General features: G+C 50.0%; 1 protein-coding gene across 1 annotated transcript in view; it reads left to right on the plus strand.

The window, feature by feature from the left end:
* Nucleotides 1-260: 260 nt before the first annotated feature.
* The window catches only part of Bicral (BICRA like chromatin remodeling complex associated protein), a 60,345-nt gene continuing 44,879 nt past the window's right edge, over nt 261-15,726 (plus strand). Inside the window, exon 1 of the mRNA XM_021186300.3 lies at nt 261-500. The gene's annotated coding sequence lies outside the window, so the exon portion shown is untranslated. The remainder of the gene's footprint in view (nt 501-15,726) is intronic.

A 15,726-nucleotide genomic window follows, 5' to 3' on the forward strand; every position in this document is an offset into this window, starting at 1 on the left:
AGCTCACATCTTGTAGATGGGGGGAGAGGCGGGTGGATACAAACCTGTTTCTTGAATCGACCCCAATACATTTCAAAGTTTCCCAACACACACGCACATTTTTTTTTTCTCAAAAGAAACAGAAATCAACAGTCTATGAGCTTGGTTTTCTTTTGGGAAAAAAAATTTTTTTTTTTAATTTTAATTAAAGAAATCCTAATCTTTCTGCTTTTTTTTTTTTTTTTAAACTAGGCAAGACCGAAGTTTGAGGTAGACGAGCAGGCGAGCCGTTTGCCCGGGCGCAGAGCATGAAGGCCGGGCGGGCGCGGGGAGCGGGCGCCCGCCGCCCGGCGCGGGGGTGAGCGAGAGAGAGAGCGGAGCGCGTGTGGCCGGCGCCGCTCGGCCTGGAGCTCCCGCGCCCGCGCCCCGCGCCCCGCGCCCGCCGCCGCCGCCGCCGCCGCCGCCGCCCCTGGTGCGATGGCGCAGAAACCCCGTTGACAAGGCACTGCTTTTTCATGACGGTGAGTTTCCCTTTGAGTGTATTATAATTTTGTGATAAAAATTTCAAGGAGAGAGAGAGAGAAAAAAAAACACACAACCTCCTTCCTCTGCCTCTTTTTTCCTTCGGGGAGGGGAGAAGCGAGGGAAGGAGAAGTGGGTGGGGGGAGAGGAGAGGAGAGGAGGAGAGCTGGAGATAGATCTCCAGCCAGACAGAAAAGAAAGAGGAGCAAATTAAACACCGAGTTGCCAAAACCAGGATATTAGGTTTCAGCCCAGAGAGCTATTGGCTAAGGCTGTGTTTTTTTTTTTTTTTTGGGGGGGGTGGGTTTGTGGGTGGGTGATGGTGGTGGTGGGTGGATGTTTAATGGACACGGAGAAAAGGGGAATCGAGTGTGGATGCCTCTCCCGGCGCCGCCGGGGCCCTGGGAAGACCAAGTTCAGTGTCTCGGGCGGGGGCGCGGGCGGGCCGGGGCCGGGGGGCGCCGCGGCCGCGTGGGGGGCCTGGCGCCTGCCTATTTTCCCCCCCTTCCTTCTTCTTCTTCCTCCCCCCCCCTCCATCCGCGGATGCAAATTTCTGGAGCGGGGAGTGGGAGAGCCCGGGAAGGGGGGGGTGTGGGATAAAAAAAGGAGGGGAGGTGGCAGCGTGGCGGCTGGCGCTGGGGAGGGGTGGAGGGGAGGGGAGCCTTTTAATGACTCATTGATTGAGCCGCTTTCAAATTAGTTGTGTGCGCCGAGTGTGTGTGTGTATGTGTGTGTGCGCGCCGAGTGTGTGTGTGTGTGTGTGTGTGTGTGTGTGTATTCCGCCCCCCGGAGCCGCCCGGGGAGCCGCGGAGGAGGGAGCGGGGCTCGGCGAGGGGAGGACGGCGGGGCGGCGAGCAGGGGGCGAGGGAGGGCCTGGAGTGACGGCGGCCGGGCGAGAAAACTCAGCTTCTCCCAATCTCCTCCCCTCGCCGCTCGATCCGCACAGCCCCCTCGGTCCTTTCCCGACCGCTCGCTGCCTCCGTGGCTCCCGGGTGGGGAGTCCGCCTTTCCGTGCTTCTCGGAGGGGGAAAAAAAAATGGAGCCCGCGTCGGCGGAGGAGACGGGAGGGGAGGCCCGGGTACTCGCTTAACGTTTCCACCTCGGCGGTTCCCTCTTGCCCGCAGCCGCACCGGCGCGTCCGGGGAGAGGCCGCGGCGGAGGCCCGGGGCCTGGGCACCGCGGGGCCCGCCGGCTCCCTAGGCCTCATCCCCGGCCTGGGCCGCGGCGCAGGCCCGGCCTGTCGTAGCCGTTGCCGGGCCGGACGCGAGGCCTTGCCGAGGATCCGCGGCCCAGGCCGGGGACGAGTGAGCGTTTCCGCTGCAGGCTCGGCTCGCCGGTGCGGAGGCCACCGGCGAGGCCCCTGCCAGGCGGCGGGCCGGGGGACGGAGGGCGTTGGCTGGCGGGGAGCGCTTTTTGTGACTTAGTGATCATTTTATTGTGTCTTGATTTTTTTTTAATCTTGATTTTTTTTTTGTTTTGGGTTTTTTTGGTTTTTTTTTTCTTTTTTTATCCCGGTCCAGAGGGCTTCGCGGGCCCCCCCTTCCCAAGTCGCCCCGAAAGCGGCTTCTTGGGGTGGGGGCGGCGGGCCGGAGGACGCTAAGATGGCGCTCGGCCTGGCCTGTAGCCAGGGCTGGTGGCGCAGTTGCTCGGCGGCCGCCATCTTCCCTCGCGGCCCGGGCGGCTCCGGGAGCCCGGGGAGTCCCGAGGATGGAGCCGAGGCCGCGGAGACCCCCAGACCCAAAAGGCTGGCTCGCCGCGTTGGGGCTTGAAGGGGCTGAGGTGGTGGCGGTTTGCTTTCGGTCGTTTGTCTCGGGCCGAAAATAGTGGGATGTGGTCGGGTTCCTTAGTTGATGGCGTCCCTCCCCGCATCCCCCGGTGTTTTCCTCTTTGATCTCGGGCTGGACGGCTTGGTCTTACAGGCCCGGCCGAGGGCAGGACTTTGGGGACCCCCTTGCTTGGTTTTCCTGATTCTTGGGGGTTAGAGTCCCAGCTGACAACGCTAAGGACAGGGTCGGTCTGCCTTCCCGGAACGTGCCCGGCCCAACCTATTCATTTAAGCCGGTTGTAGTTAGTTGGTTGTATTGTCAAACAGACCTGGATCTGGTCTCCAGAATGCAGGGACGAGACGGTTGCAAGTGACTTCTAGTTTGGGCCCTCAATGGACTTCAAAAATTAGACTATCTTAATTAAATCTCTGATTGAAGAAACTCAGTTAAGCTTCAAAGTGTACTTTTTCATTTTGTTGGGGTTTTTTTTTGGGGGGGAGGGGTCGAGGCAGGGTTTCTCTGTATAGCCCTGGCTGTCCTGGAACTCACTTTGAAGACCAGGCTGGCCTCGAACTCTCAGAAATCCGCCTGCCTCTGCCTCCCAAGCACTGGGATTAAAGGCATGCGCCACCACCGCCCGGCATACCTTTTCATTTTGTAAAAACTAAGTTTCCTTATATAGGTAAATACCGGGCAGGTGTGTAGAGGTCTTAAAACGCTACAGGAGAGGAGAAAGGTCTGGGAAGCTCTGGAGGCACTGGGAGATGGAAATAGTTAATTTTCTAGTGGGAAAAAGTCACTGTGTGGTGCTCTTTGTGTCTGAATACAGTAGGTAGGCAGTGGATGTTAGGGACTGCCTAAATCCTGCCAACGCATTGAGCACTTCCAGAAAGTGTTTAGTGCTTTAAATACTTGTGGCTTACTCTTGACAGACTGTTTTTATTAATCTAGTTCAGACTAGTAGCCATTTTAAGCAGCAAAAATTGCATTCCCCCACAAAGTTCCACACTTTTGATTTCTAAATCTGACCATCAGAATTAACTGGGAGGTGTTTTAAAATACAGATCTGCCATCTCCATTATTTACCAAGATGAGCTGTGGTCAGTTTTAGCGTGGCACTCCACCTCCAGGACTGAAATTCCGGCCTCATCAAGGAGAAGGTGGAATGAGAGTCCATTGTTTGAGAGCCCTCCGGGAGAGCTAGTACGCCCGATTTAGATCTAGACTAGAACTTGGTGTGCGGGAGGGGGCAACATTGGTTTTACGGTCCATGTTATTTTGGTTTGAGTGACTGCTCATTATTTTTCCCTTTCTTCCTGCCATATATTAAAGTCATTTAAAGCATTTTTTTTGTAGAAAATTTAGATATCTTGAGATTTTTAAAATCTTAGTACTGAGTTTGCTTCTGAGTGTTTTTAAATTACATTTCCTTTCTACCACATGGGTCCTGAGGATTAAACTCGGGTCGTTGGGCTTACAGCAGATCACCTTTCCCCTTGGCCATCTCTGTGGCCCTATTCCTGGAGTACTTAGGGCAAAAGCCCTGGCTCTGGCCCTACCAACAGGCCAGACTCCTCCTCGCTGGTCTGGGTACACCAGTAAAAGAGGAGTAGGGGTGAAAAGCTGACACATTGTAGTCTCATTGAGACTAGGGACAGGTCAAGAGACTTATCAAACCCTTATTCCAGGTGCTGACATACTCAGAGTTCCATCCCCAGCGGGTTTTGATGTTACACAGGAAAAATGGCCAGGAAAGCAGGAGGTGGGGGTGGAAGGAAGGAGCTCCGGCTCCCGTGTAGTCTGGTTCCCAAGAAACAAGTTGCTTGTGCTCCAAGCAGCCACCTCACCCCGGGTCTGGGCAGCCCCAGCCCTGCAGGCCCACTGCCGCTGGAGGCCCTTGCCACATCCCTGTTATGTCATCAGTCCTGTTTATTCCTAGAATTCAAGGTGACTCAAGAGGAAAGATTAAGATAGGATACAGAGCTAGAGAGAAATCAGATAGGCCAGTAACTGCCCGCCTTCAAGTCCAGCCAAGCCAAGTAGACAGGATAGCTGTGCAGCTTAAAAGGTTTCCACATGCATGCGGACACAAAGCCCAAAAGCTTTTAAAACCGTGGTTTCTCTAACATAGTCTAGTTTATAGGGAAAGAGTCATTAAAAGTAGTGTTGAGTGGAATTTAAAACAAGACATCTGAACTCATGGAATTCACAGCCAGTGGGAGAAGACCTGTAAGCTGAAGGTTACATATGAATTGCTGCCTAGGAAGTTTCTCTGAAGACATGAGCTGAGACTTGCATGAGCTGTGCTAGCCATCTCAGAAGCAGGGTTTGTTGTGCCAAGCCTCCTGTGTAGAGCAGACTGGAAGGGAGCGATGCTGCCGAGCTTCTCTGGAGCTGCTGTGATTAGGCCACTTAGGGAATTCTTAGATTTGTCCTAATTGCAGTGAGAAGCTATGCAGAGTTGAGTCAGAGGTCTAAGGGAGTAGGGTGGGGATTTGAACTCAGGGCTGCAAGCATTGCTAACGAGCAATCCACTGCGGAGGGTTTTTGTTTGGTCTCAAGTTTTGTGTTCATGTGATCCTCCTGCCTCAGTTTCCTAGTCCTAGGACTACCAGTGCAGAAGTGCTCATGTTCTTTATAGACGATGAGACCACTGTGTACAAGGTAGGGATTAGAAAGGTTTGCACTATAGTCTGGCCCTGCAAGAGCGGAAGGAATCAAGAATGCCTTCTCATTTATGGGCCAAGCTTTGAGTGGCTGATGGTGCCACTTAGAATTTGGAGACCACCAGAAGAGGACTAGCTGGCAAGGGATGGTAACAGGATTCATATACCACCTGTTGGGTACCGAAATTGAGCTGTTAGAAGTCACTGGCTGGTAGGTGTGTCCTGGGAGCAGCCCAAGTCCTGTGAGATCACAGAAGTGGACCAAGCTGTGCAAGCACAGTAGTGTGCCTAGTGAAATGCTGAGAAGTTAGGCAGTGGCGCCATGCCCACCCATCTGACAAGTAGCTTCTCTGCTGTGTGAGTGGAAGGGCTGGCCGCTCGTGAAAGTGGGCTCAAAGAGTGGGGAGTAAATACTGCAGTGGGGTTACAGCCTCATTTTGAGTACTTGGTGTGGAGAGAGAATGTGTGTGTGTAGGTCTGTCAAGTCTTCCATCTTTAACATGGTTCTGGAGATCAAACCCAAGGCTTAGGCAGCAAGCACTTTACCTCCTGAGCCATTTTTCCAACTCAGAAATATATTTTCACATGAGCTGAGAATATCTACCCACAAGAGAGAGATTAAGAAAACAGCAAGTCTGATAGAGGGGCAGGATTCTTGAGAAAGGACAAAGAATTTCAGATCTAAGAACAAGGCTTATCAGGGTGGGAGGAGAGTGGAGGGAAGGCAGAAAAGATGAGCAGGACTTAGAGGGAGTGAAACCACGGGAGGCGGGGAAGGAGGGCGGGCTGTGAAGGAGGGCGGGCTGTGGTGCTCTCACGCATGGCCAGCAACTTGCAGGAAGAACAGGTGGTGGCTGGTTTCAGAAGGAAGTTGTTGGTCATCTTGGGCTGTAGGGCAAGTGGGACATAAGACACCTGCAGGCTGCTGCCTGGAGCCCTGAGTCTATGCACTAAGAGCTCTGTACTGCTGTGCTGTTTCCCCAGCCCCTGTTTGACTTTTTGACCTTTGCACAGTGGCACTGGGGAGAGGGAGAGCTGTTGAGGAAGAAAGTATCCACAGGATGCCAGTGGAAATGTATAAAACCCTTAACCAGCTGGTTCCTCTTTGAGGCAGCTGGTAGTATTTTTTGTTAGGTTCGTGTCCCTTGAACTGGCTACAGAGTAACAGTAGGGGGAAATTAGGGAAAAGGGGGGCTGGTGAGCTGGCTCAGCCGTTAAGAGCACCGACTGCTCTTCTGAAGGTCCTGAGTTCAAATCCCAGCAACCACATGATGGCTCAAAACCATCAGTAATGAGATCTGATGCCCTCTTCTGGGGTGTCTGAAGACAACTACAATGTACTTACATATAATAAATCTTTTTAAAAAGGGGGAGGGGGGTTGGAGAGATGGCTCAGCGGTTCCAAAGGTCCTGAGTTCAAATCCCAGCAACCACATGATGGCTCACAACCATCCATAATGAGATCTGATGCCCTTTTCTGGTGCATCTGAAGACAGCTACAGTGTACTTAGATATAATAATAAATCTTTTTAAAAAAAAAAGAAGAAAAGAAAAAAGGAAGGCATTCAAAATCGATTACAAATGCAGGGTCATGCCGGGCGTGGTGGCGCACGCCTTTAATCCCAGCACTCGGGAGGCAGAGGCAGGCGGATTTCTGAGTTCGAGGCCAGCCTGGTCTACAAAGTGAGTTCCAGGACAGCCAGGGCTATACAGAGAAACCCTGTCTCGAAAAACCAAAAAAAAAAAAAAAAAATGCAGGGTCATTTGTTAGGGATGGAGGTTAAGAAGGCCTGAATATAGGGAGAAAGGATGCATTCCTGGGAGGTGTCTTAGTTGGATGGAAATAGTGGGAAAGAGAAACAGCCACTAAGCAGCAGTATGTGGGATGAGCAGAGCTCTCCCAGCAAGTAGTGTTAATAAAGATGCTCAAAGGATGCCTTGGGATGGGATGCTGGGAGGGGCCGCTGGGTCTTTACTGTCCTCTCTCCCTTCCCTCCAGTGCTTCCATTCAGGAAAGTCCCAAGGGCTCCCTTAGTCCTAGACACTCTTGAAAGGGTGTGACTTGTTTAATTATCAATTTCTTAATAAAGTTGTAAATTGAACACTTCCTGTTCTTGTGGCTTCTTTGGCTCACTGGCTACAAACACATCAGACACTGCATTAGCAGAACCAGAGCTCTTAAGTCAGGATAGGTGTTGCCTCTCAAAGTGGCTTATTTCAGGTCCGCCAAGTCCAACTTTCTTGAATCATCAGGAGTTCAACTTTGTTCCTGGCTAGAATGTAAACATTTCACAAATATTATTTGTCATACTTTTATCCTGCTTCACACCCTGATGGCTTTTCAATACATGTTAAAGTTGTTGGGTACGGTGGCACACACCTTTAATCCCAACTCTCAGGGAGACAGAAGCAAGAGGATCTCTACATTTGAGGCCAGGGTGAGCTACACTGGGTTCTAGGCCAAACTAGGCTACATGGTGAGATCCTGTCTCAAAACCTATTGCGCAAGTTCCATCCCTAGTTTCTGTGTTATGAAAAGAGTCAGTGACCTACCTAAGGTCCAAGGGGAAGAGTCCCTGAATTCTTACATTTTGGCATTTATACTAAACTGTTTACAACTAGTACAGCTGTATGCAGCTGACATTTCTGAGGACTAACAAGTTTGACCTTAACCAGGCATGATGGCACTTGTCCTGTGGTGCTGACTGAAAAGACCCAGGGTCCGAGGCTGAAGTAAGGATCACTTTAGGAGAGCGTGGACAACAGAGTTTTGGGGGTTGTTTTGTTTGGGGTGGGGGGGTCGAGACAGGGTTTCTCTGTGTGGCCCTGGATGTCCTGGAACTCACTCTGTAGACGGGGCTGGCCTCGAACTCAGACATCCGCTTGCCTCTGCCTCCCAAGTGCTAAAGGCATGCACCACCACTGCCCAGCTGTTTTGGTTCTTTTTAAAAAATAAAGTCAAAGCCGCTGGGGTGAGGCGGTTCAATGGTGAAACGAGCGGCCATGAACCTGACAGCTGTGTGTCCCACATTGGAAGGAGCAAATCAATCCCAGCCTGGACACATGCCAAAGCAGACTCCTATCCTCATCAGGACCAGGTTACCCCAGTGCTCCTAGGAGGGGGGGCTCCCAGCAGTAAGGTGATTTGGAGACAAGGTGTCATTCTGGGCCTGAGCTGACGGTTTATCCGTGTTCGCTGGAGAGCAGGCCTGGGCCTCAGGAGTGATTTTCACATGTGCATTCCCAGTCCTGTTTTGTTTTGAGACAAAGACTTACTCTGTTGCTCTGGTTGGCCTAGAACTCATTTCATACAAGAGGACTGGGCTCAAAAAAGTCCTCCTGCCTCAGCATCCTGAATGCTGGGACTGCACTTATGCCTGACTAAAAGTATGTTTTTGTTTTTGTGGTTTTGCTTTGTTTTTTGAGATCTTATTTTTATTTTGTGTGTCTGTCTAGATGTTTTGCCTGCATTTATGTATGTGCATCACATGCATACAGTGCCCTCGGAGGCCAGAAGAGGGCGTCAAAGACCCTTTGGAACTGGAGTTGCAGGCCTTTGATTGCTACCAGGGTTTTGTCATTTTGATTTGAAGCTTATTTTAGCTTGTTTTAGTTTTGTTTTTGAAACAGGGCTTCTCTGTTGTAGCCCTGACTGGCCTCAGGCTTAGAAATCCGCCTGCCTTTGTCTGTGCTGGGATTAAAGGCATGAGCCACCCACTACCACCACCCAGCCTTACTTTTAGCTTTTAATATAAAGGAGGCAAACCATATTGTTTTCCTTTATAAACTCTGAGATTTCCTAGAAGTGCAGTCAGTGTACTTAGAAGTAGGCTGATCCCTACTGGTGTTTGTATTCTGACTCCCTAGACCTGTGAACATTTGACTTTAGAAACTGCAGAAGTCTGCCCAGGGTTCCTCTAGGTGAGATCACACATAAAAGGAAAAAAAAGCGCCTTGGCACTGGGACGTGTTTAGAGCCTCATCTGCTCTCTAGGTCTCTTTCTCCTCCTTTCCTTTTTCTTCCTTTCACAATCTATCCAGCCCAGGCTGCCCTTGAACTATTGGCAGTCCTGCCTTAGCCCCAAGTCCTGGGATTACAACAGAAGCCACCAAACCTGGCTTTCCAGACAGTAGCCACCATAGCTGGCTCTCCAGATAGCCTCTTTCTTTTTTTTTTTTTTTTTTTTTTTGTAAATGGCTATTTTACTTCAGAGGTCCACTTCTCTTTACAAGTAGACCCTTTGGCCAAGTGTGATGGCACACCCTTATAATCACTCTGGAGGCAGAGGTAGACAGAAGTCCTGAGTTCCAGGCCTTCCTGGTCTACATGACAAGCTTCAGAACCATCAAGACTGCATATAGACCCTCATCTAAAACAACACCAGCCAAGTGCAGATGTGTGTCATATGCTCGTGGTCCTCACTCACTGTTACAGTTCTGTCACTGCCTATGTGGTGTAGATGGTGGGCAATGAGACAAGAGTAAGACCAAGAAAGGTGAGGGAGGGCACCCTGCTCTCTGAAACAGAGGGCCTAGAGAAGCTGAGCTGAATATAAAACTGTAAGATAGTGTCACATACCTCAGTACATTCTTTAATGCACTTAAAATGTGCCTATCTCAGGCTGTAGAGACGGTTCCTTCTGTGGGTCAGCTGCTGGCTGGACAGTTGGGTCAGCCAGAGTTCAGATCCCCAGAGTCCGGTCAAATGCGGGCAGACGGGTCGGGGGGCTCAGTGGCCCACCTGTAATTCTAGTTGTTGGAAGGCAGAGCTCTCAAAGCAGGCTGGCGAGCCAGGGTGCCACACTGGTGAGCTCGGTGAGACCCTGCCCCAGAGGACAAGGTGGAGAGCGTTAATACTGTAGTGTCAGATTTCTACACATTTGAACAAGCAGGCACACATGTACACTACACACAAAACATGCAAAAAGAAACTAGCTTATCTTTGTAATCTAAGGAACTTTATAAATGCAGTCAGTTTGTTAATATCCACCCCTGTGGAGTCAACTAACCACTAGGGGGAAGTATTCAGAAAAGCCCCCCTATCCCCCCAGACCCATCATCTCTTACTAACACAGTATAACCGCTGTTTCCATAACTACACGGTATCTGGATTGTAAGTTGTCAAGAGATGATCAAAGGTGTGCACGGAAAGGGGCTGAGATGAGGTTCAGTGGGCAGCGAGCTTCTTTAGCATGCACAGCTCTCTGGACTCAGTCTCCAGCTCGGCAGGAACCAGGTGTGGTAGGACAGGCCTGAGGCTCAAGGTCATCCTGACCATGACAATGAATTTGATATTCTTTTTTTTTTTTTTTTTTTTTTTTGGTTTTTGAGACAGGGTTTCTCTGTGTAGCCCTGGCTGTCCTGGCACTCACTTTGTAGACCAGGCTGGCCTCGAACTCAGAAATCCGCCTGCCTCTGCCTCCCGAGTGCTGGGATTAAAGGCGTGCGCCACCACGCCCGGCTGAATTTGATATTCTATTCATCGGTAAAGCTCGTGCCTTTTAACCCCAGCACTTGGAGGCAGACTCAGCAGGATGTGAATTCAAGGCCAGCCAGTTATATATAATGAGACTCTGCCTGAAAAAAAACCAACTTTCCGTCCTTACGTTCAGTTTTAAATAATCTAACTTTTCTTCCATTGTTCTGTGGGGTTTGCTCCCTTGATGTTGGTAGGTGGGTTGGTTGGATAGTGAAAACATGCCAGGGAAATATGTTACCACGCTATAACCCCAGCCCCATCAGATGCTGATTTGCAATTTAAATTACATTTATTTGTTTGTTTGTTTATTTGTTTGAGGTACAATTCCAGAGTGAAGGTCGGGACAACTTGTGAGAGTTGGTTCTCCTACCATTTGAATCCTAGGGATTGAATTCAAGTTATCAGGCTTGGAGACAGGTGCCTTTACCCCATCAGATACTAAGTACTCATTCTGTGCACAGCGCTCGAGAGCGCACTTCGGGGTACATGCAGCTTAGGGGATGACTCAGTGATCGATGGCTAAGTAGAGATACAGTCAGGACAGAGAGAGCCTTCACTAGGGTGGCACGGGGGCACCCGATCGTTCGTTCCTTCATTCTCTCATCAAACATTAAGCGGGTTTTTTCACGGACTCTTGGGAGCTCTGCAGGGTGTTTCTATGAATCACTAACCTACGTGTTCCTCTCATGGGACAAGCGGAGGAAGCTGAGTAAACTTGGTCGCGTGCTGTGGGATGATGGGGGTAAAAGGTAGCTATGATGACTTGGAAGAGACTTGGATTAGGTAGCCCTCGAGCCTGCAGCTCTGGGGCAGTCATGTGCGAGGCTGCGTACAGAGCATGCATGGTGAGTCCTGTGCCCGGTTGGCTCCACGGGGCTGGGACCTGTGTGGGCCACTGCAGGTGTGTAAGCTGAGAAAAGGAGTAATGGGAATGGCGTTTCTTTGGGAGGAGCTTGTTTTAAAGGGGTACTCTTGAGACAGGGGACAGATTTTAAGAGAAAGGACAGATGCAGAGGGACCTTTGTCTGTTCTCAACTGAGAGGTGAAGTAGCCTTTCCCAGTCAAGTCACTGGTTGCTCCTCAGTACTTCAAGCACTGCAGGGGCATTCTCAGTGGGCAGCCTAGTGTGATGGCATGCAAAGAGGGATTAAATGGGAAAAACCAAAATCAGGTGGTGATTGCCTGAAAGAGGCACTGTGAGGGGACTCTCTGGGTGGAAGAGGGGGTGTGTAGAAGGGAGGGCGGGGGGAGCGCACTAAACAGAAGGCCGAGCAGTTAGAAGCTTTTACTTGCACGTCACAAATCTTTTTCCAAGTAAACAGAAATCCCCGGAAGCTAACGGCACTGGGACCAGACAGACACGTGTTCTCCTCACTCTGTTCTCTCCTTGAAGGAATGAGCCTTGGGTTTTCCCTCCTTTTATATATGCGAGCTTCCTGCAAAATGGCGTGTTAGGTGGGAAACGTAGATTTCATCCAGTTGACCAGAGTTCCTTGTAATTCTGGTTCCAGCAGGGCATAAATTGGGTGTGGTGGTTGTGCCTTTAATCCTGGTGCTCAGAAAGTGGAGATATGCCAACTCTAAAATCTAAGGCCATCCTTGGTTATTTGGCAAGTTAAGGCCAGCCTATGGAAGCATTCAAGTGGTGCTGCTTAGACAAGACGGAACTGCTTTTGGAGTTGGGCGAACTGTGCAACCGTTACTTCTGTGATGGTTGAATGGTTCTTATACCTGACCTAGCTCCAGAGACTCTGGGAAAGCTATAGAGATGCATTTTCAGTGAGGCCTTGGGTTCAATCTGCAGAGGCAAACAGAAATAGTTCGGGTAAATATTGTCCATCCTTTACCTTCTTTAGAGTCGGAACCCAGGCTCTGGTGCCCAGCAGGCCGTGCTGTGCCCTCAAGGTCCACCAGCCTTACTCATACCCACCCTTCTAACAAGTCCCCTCCTCCCTGCCTCTTTCCCATGTTATTTTAGACTTGTTTTCTGTGTATGGAATGTTTGGTGCATGTATGTGTGTGTCGCTTTCATGCCTGGTGTCCGTCAGATCCCTTAGAACTGGAGTTACAGAAGCTTGTGAGCTGTGGCTAGCTTTGAACCGAACCTCTGCAAGAGCAGCCAGCTCTCATAACCACTGAGTCATCTTTCCACGCCCTCCTCCCCTCTTCTCCTCATGTTGAGGCAGCGGTCTCACTATGTAGCTCGGGCTAGCCCAGAGCTTTACTCTCCCTTGTGAGCCTCCCATATTGCAGGCCTATGTCACCGTGCTCAGCTCAATTCTTCAAAAAATTAAAAAAATTTTTTTGAGACAGGGTTTCTCTGTGGCCCTGGCTGTCCTGGAACTCACTCTGTAGACCAGGCTGGCCTCTGTCTCATAGATCTGCATACCTGTCTTGAAACCCTGTCTTGAAAGAAACAAAAACAAAACCCAAGAATGTCAGGTATCTTGTAAGTATATTAATTACACTTCTAATTAATATCTTAGATAAGCTGAGCTACTTCCTAATAAAGTTAATTATATTTTTAAAGTTTGGGCACTGAATCAGGGAGGTGGCTCAGCGTATAAAACCACTTGCCCTGGGAACCTGAATTCCTGAGCTTGCTGCCTGGACCCAGATGAAAAGGCAGATGTGAGGATTGCACATGCAATCTTAGCGAGGTGGGAAGTGGAGACAGGAGAGCTCTTCCTCTCCAGCTGGCCTGCCTTGTAGGGGGAAGGAGATAACTGACCCCAAAAGGTTGTCTTCTGACTTCACAAGCATGACCTCTGTACTCGTGCCCTTGTGTGAGCGTGCATATTCACTGGGTAGCCCAAAGCAGGCTGTGTACCCAGGCATGTGTCAAGTCCTGGGTTTCACACACACACACCCCACACAGAATTGCCACTTGGAAATTCAAGCTTACACTTGATGCTCTCACATTTCTGCTGGAAAGGAGGGTTCCGCTAGGCCTTCTAGGATCTGATAAGGCAGGAAATGGAGTTGGGGAAAGGCAGCAGGCTCTGTGGGGCACTGACTGCCGTTCATCGGCAGATGGGCACTTTACCTTGTTAATGGCCACGGAGAGGCCTGTGGTGTGCAGCAATTCTCCAGCGGGACGGCTGCCATCTGTTTGGGTCGTAAGGTATCTGTCCCTGCTGTGCTGACACACATGTACCTGTAGTCCTGCTACTAGGAGGCTGCTAGGGAGATCACTTGAGCAAAAACTCCATCTCAACAAAGAAAGCTGAGATTTCCCCCCCTTAGTCTCCCACAGATCAGGCTCAGTGCCTTCCACAAGCACATGCTGGGGACTGTGGGATAGATTCTGCTTCTTTTCCTCAGAGGTCTGAAATGCTAACTTTACCATCTTTCTTATATTTAGACATTTTTTACATTTTATTTTTATTTTCAAATATTTTAATGCATTTATTTTGCTGCACACACTAGGGAAGTCAAGATAACAGGCAGGAGTCCTCTACCTACCACGTAAGTCTTGGGGATCAAACTCGTATCTTCAAGCTTTCCTGCACCTCTGTCTGCTGAGCCAATTCACTGTCCCGTGGCTTTTAGATTTCTTTGCTTATTTTGAGGTAGGGCCTTACTATGTGTGTGTGTGTGTGTGTGTCTGTCTGTCTGTCTGTCTGCAGAAGAACATCTGTCAGAGGCAAGGAGGCAGGTGGATTCAACTCTTTAAGTCAGCGTAGGTCTCAGGTGTGAGGCTGACTGAGCAGTTCAAGCTCACACACGCAGCTCTCTCCCGTGACCTTTCTGTTGGAAAGGAGAGCTTATTGTGGCAGGCGTAATGAAGCAAGAGACTTTTCCTGGTGCTAATGAACTCAGCTCTGCGTGTACAATAAGGCTTGAGGTGTGGGTACATCAATCAGAAGTCTTTGTAAAAGCACGTGTGACATCCTGCATAAAGATGGGCTCTGTAGCTCTGTAAATTGTCAGGTTAGTGACAAGGGCCTGAGAGAGGGTCTGCTCTGCCCGAAGCCACACTGAGAGAGGGTCTGCTCTGCCCGAAGCCACACCTGGTGCAGTGGTTACTAGACTCTTCACTAAGCACGTCTGCTCCCAGCCTTCTGCATCAAAAGCAGGTTTTGCATCCCTTCCTTTGATGGAGCTAGCCTGGGTGTTTAACATGCCTGGCTCCCCCAGTGCTTCTGTGTGGCGTATAAGGTCTAACCCCACAGCCCTGGGTGGACTGGCACTCCCTGTGTGGTACACACAGCCTTGAGCTCTCAGCAGTGCCTCAGCCTCTAGAGTGCTGGGATTAAAGGTCCAGCCAGTGGGCTCAGCCTGTTGTTACTTTATTTATGGCAGATGATTGATTGCCTTGTGACACAGGCCTGCCTTGAACTCAGAACCCTTCCTTGGCCTGCTACACTACAAGCATGCTAAATCATTTTAAACCTTTTAAAAGTCCTCTCATGTTTTTTTCTTTAAAAATTGATTTCACCACTGGGCAGTGGTGGCACACACCTTTAATTCCAGCACTTGGGAGGCAGAGACAGGCAGATTTCTGAGTTCCAGGACAGTCAGGGCTAAACAGAGAAACCCTGTCTCAAAAACAAACAAACAAACAAACAAAAACCAAAAATGGGTGTGGTGGCGCACGCCTTTAATCCCAACACTTGGAAGGCAGAGGCAGGCGGATTTTTTAGTTCAAGGCCAGCCTGGTCTACAAAGTGAGTTCCAGGACAGCCAGGGCTTCAGAGAAACCCTGTCTTGAAAAAACAAAAAAAAAAAAAAGTTTTTGCTGTCGCACATTGACCTTGAGTGCCCTTAGGAAGGGGAGTCCTGGCAACTCCTTTGTCTGTTAACATTGTTGGTTGTTTTCATAGGGCTGTTTTCCTTGGAACATGCTGCAAACCCAAAATATTTTACATGTTAGTCATTGACAGAGAGCAGTGGGCTTGAAGAGTGTGCACAGCCTCCCTAAGCCTCCCTTAGCCACAGCAAGCACTGCTGTGTACAGCTGCCCCATTCCCAGCCTCTCCCCTCCAAGGCTGGGGTCCAGCCTAGACTGCCCTCCAACTCCTTATCTTCCCAAGCCCTAGAATTCAATCTTTTTAATTTTTTCCATTTTATGTAGATGGTGAGATGTTTTGCTTGCATATATTTCTGTGACCCATGCACGTACAGCACCCACAGAGTTCAAAGGGGATCCTCGGGCCCCTGGAACTGAAGTTGCAGATGGGTGGGAGCTGCGGATTGAATCAGGGTCCTCTGGGGGAGCAGCTGGTGCTCTTTGCCCTCGAGCACCTAATTAATTTTGTGTGTCTGTGCGTATAGTGTGTGGGCGTGTGCAGAGCTCAGAGGATGCTGTCAG

The sequence above is a fragment of the Mus caroli genome, unplaced genomic scaffold (assembly GCF_978045245.1).
Source record: "Mus caroli unplaced genomic scaffold, Mus_caroli_1 scaffold_18, whole genome shotgun sequence".
NCBI lineage: Eukaryota > Metazoa > Chordata > Mammalia > Rodentia > Muridae > Mus > Mus caroli.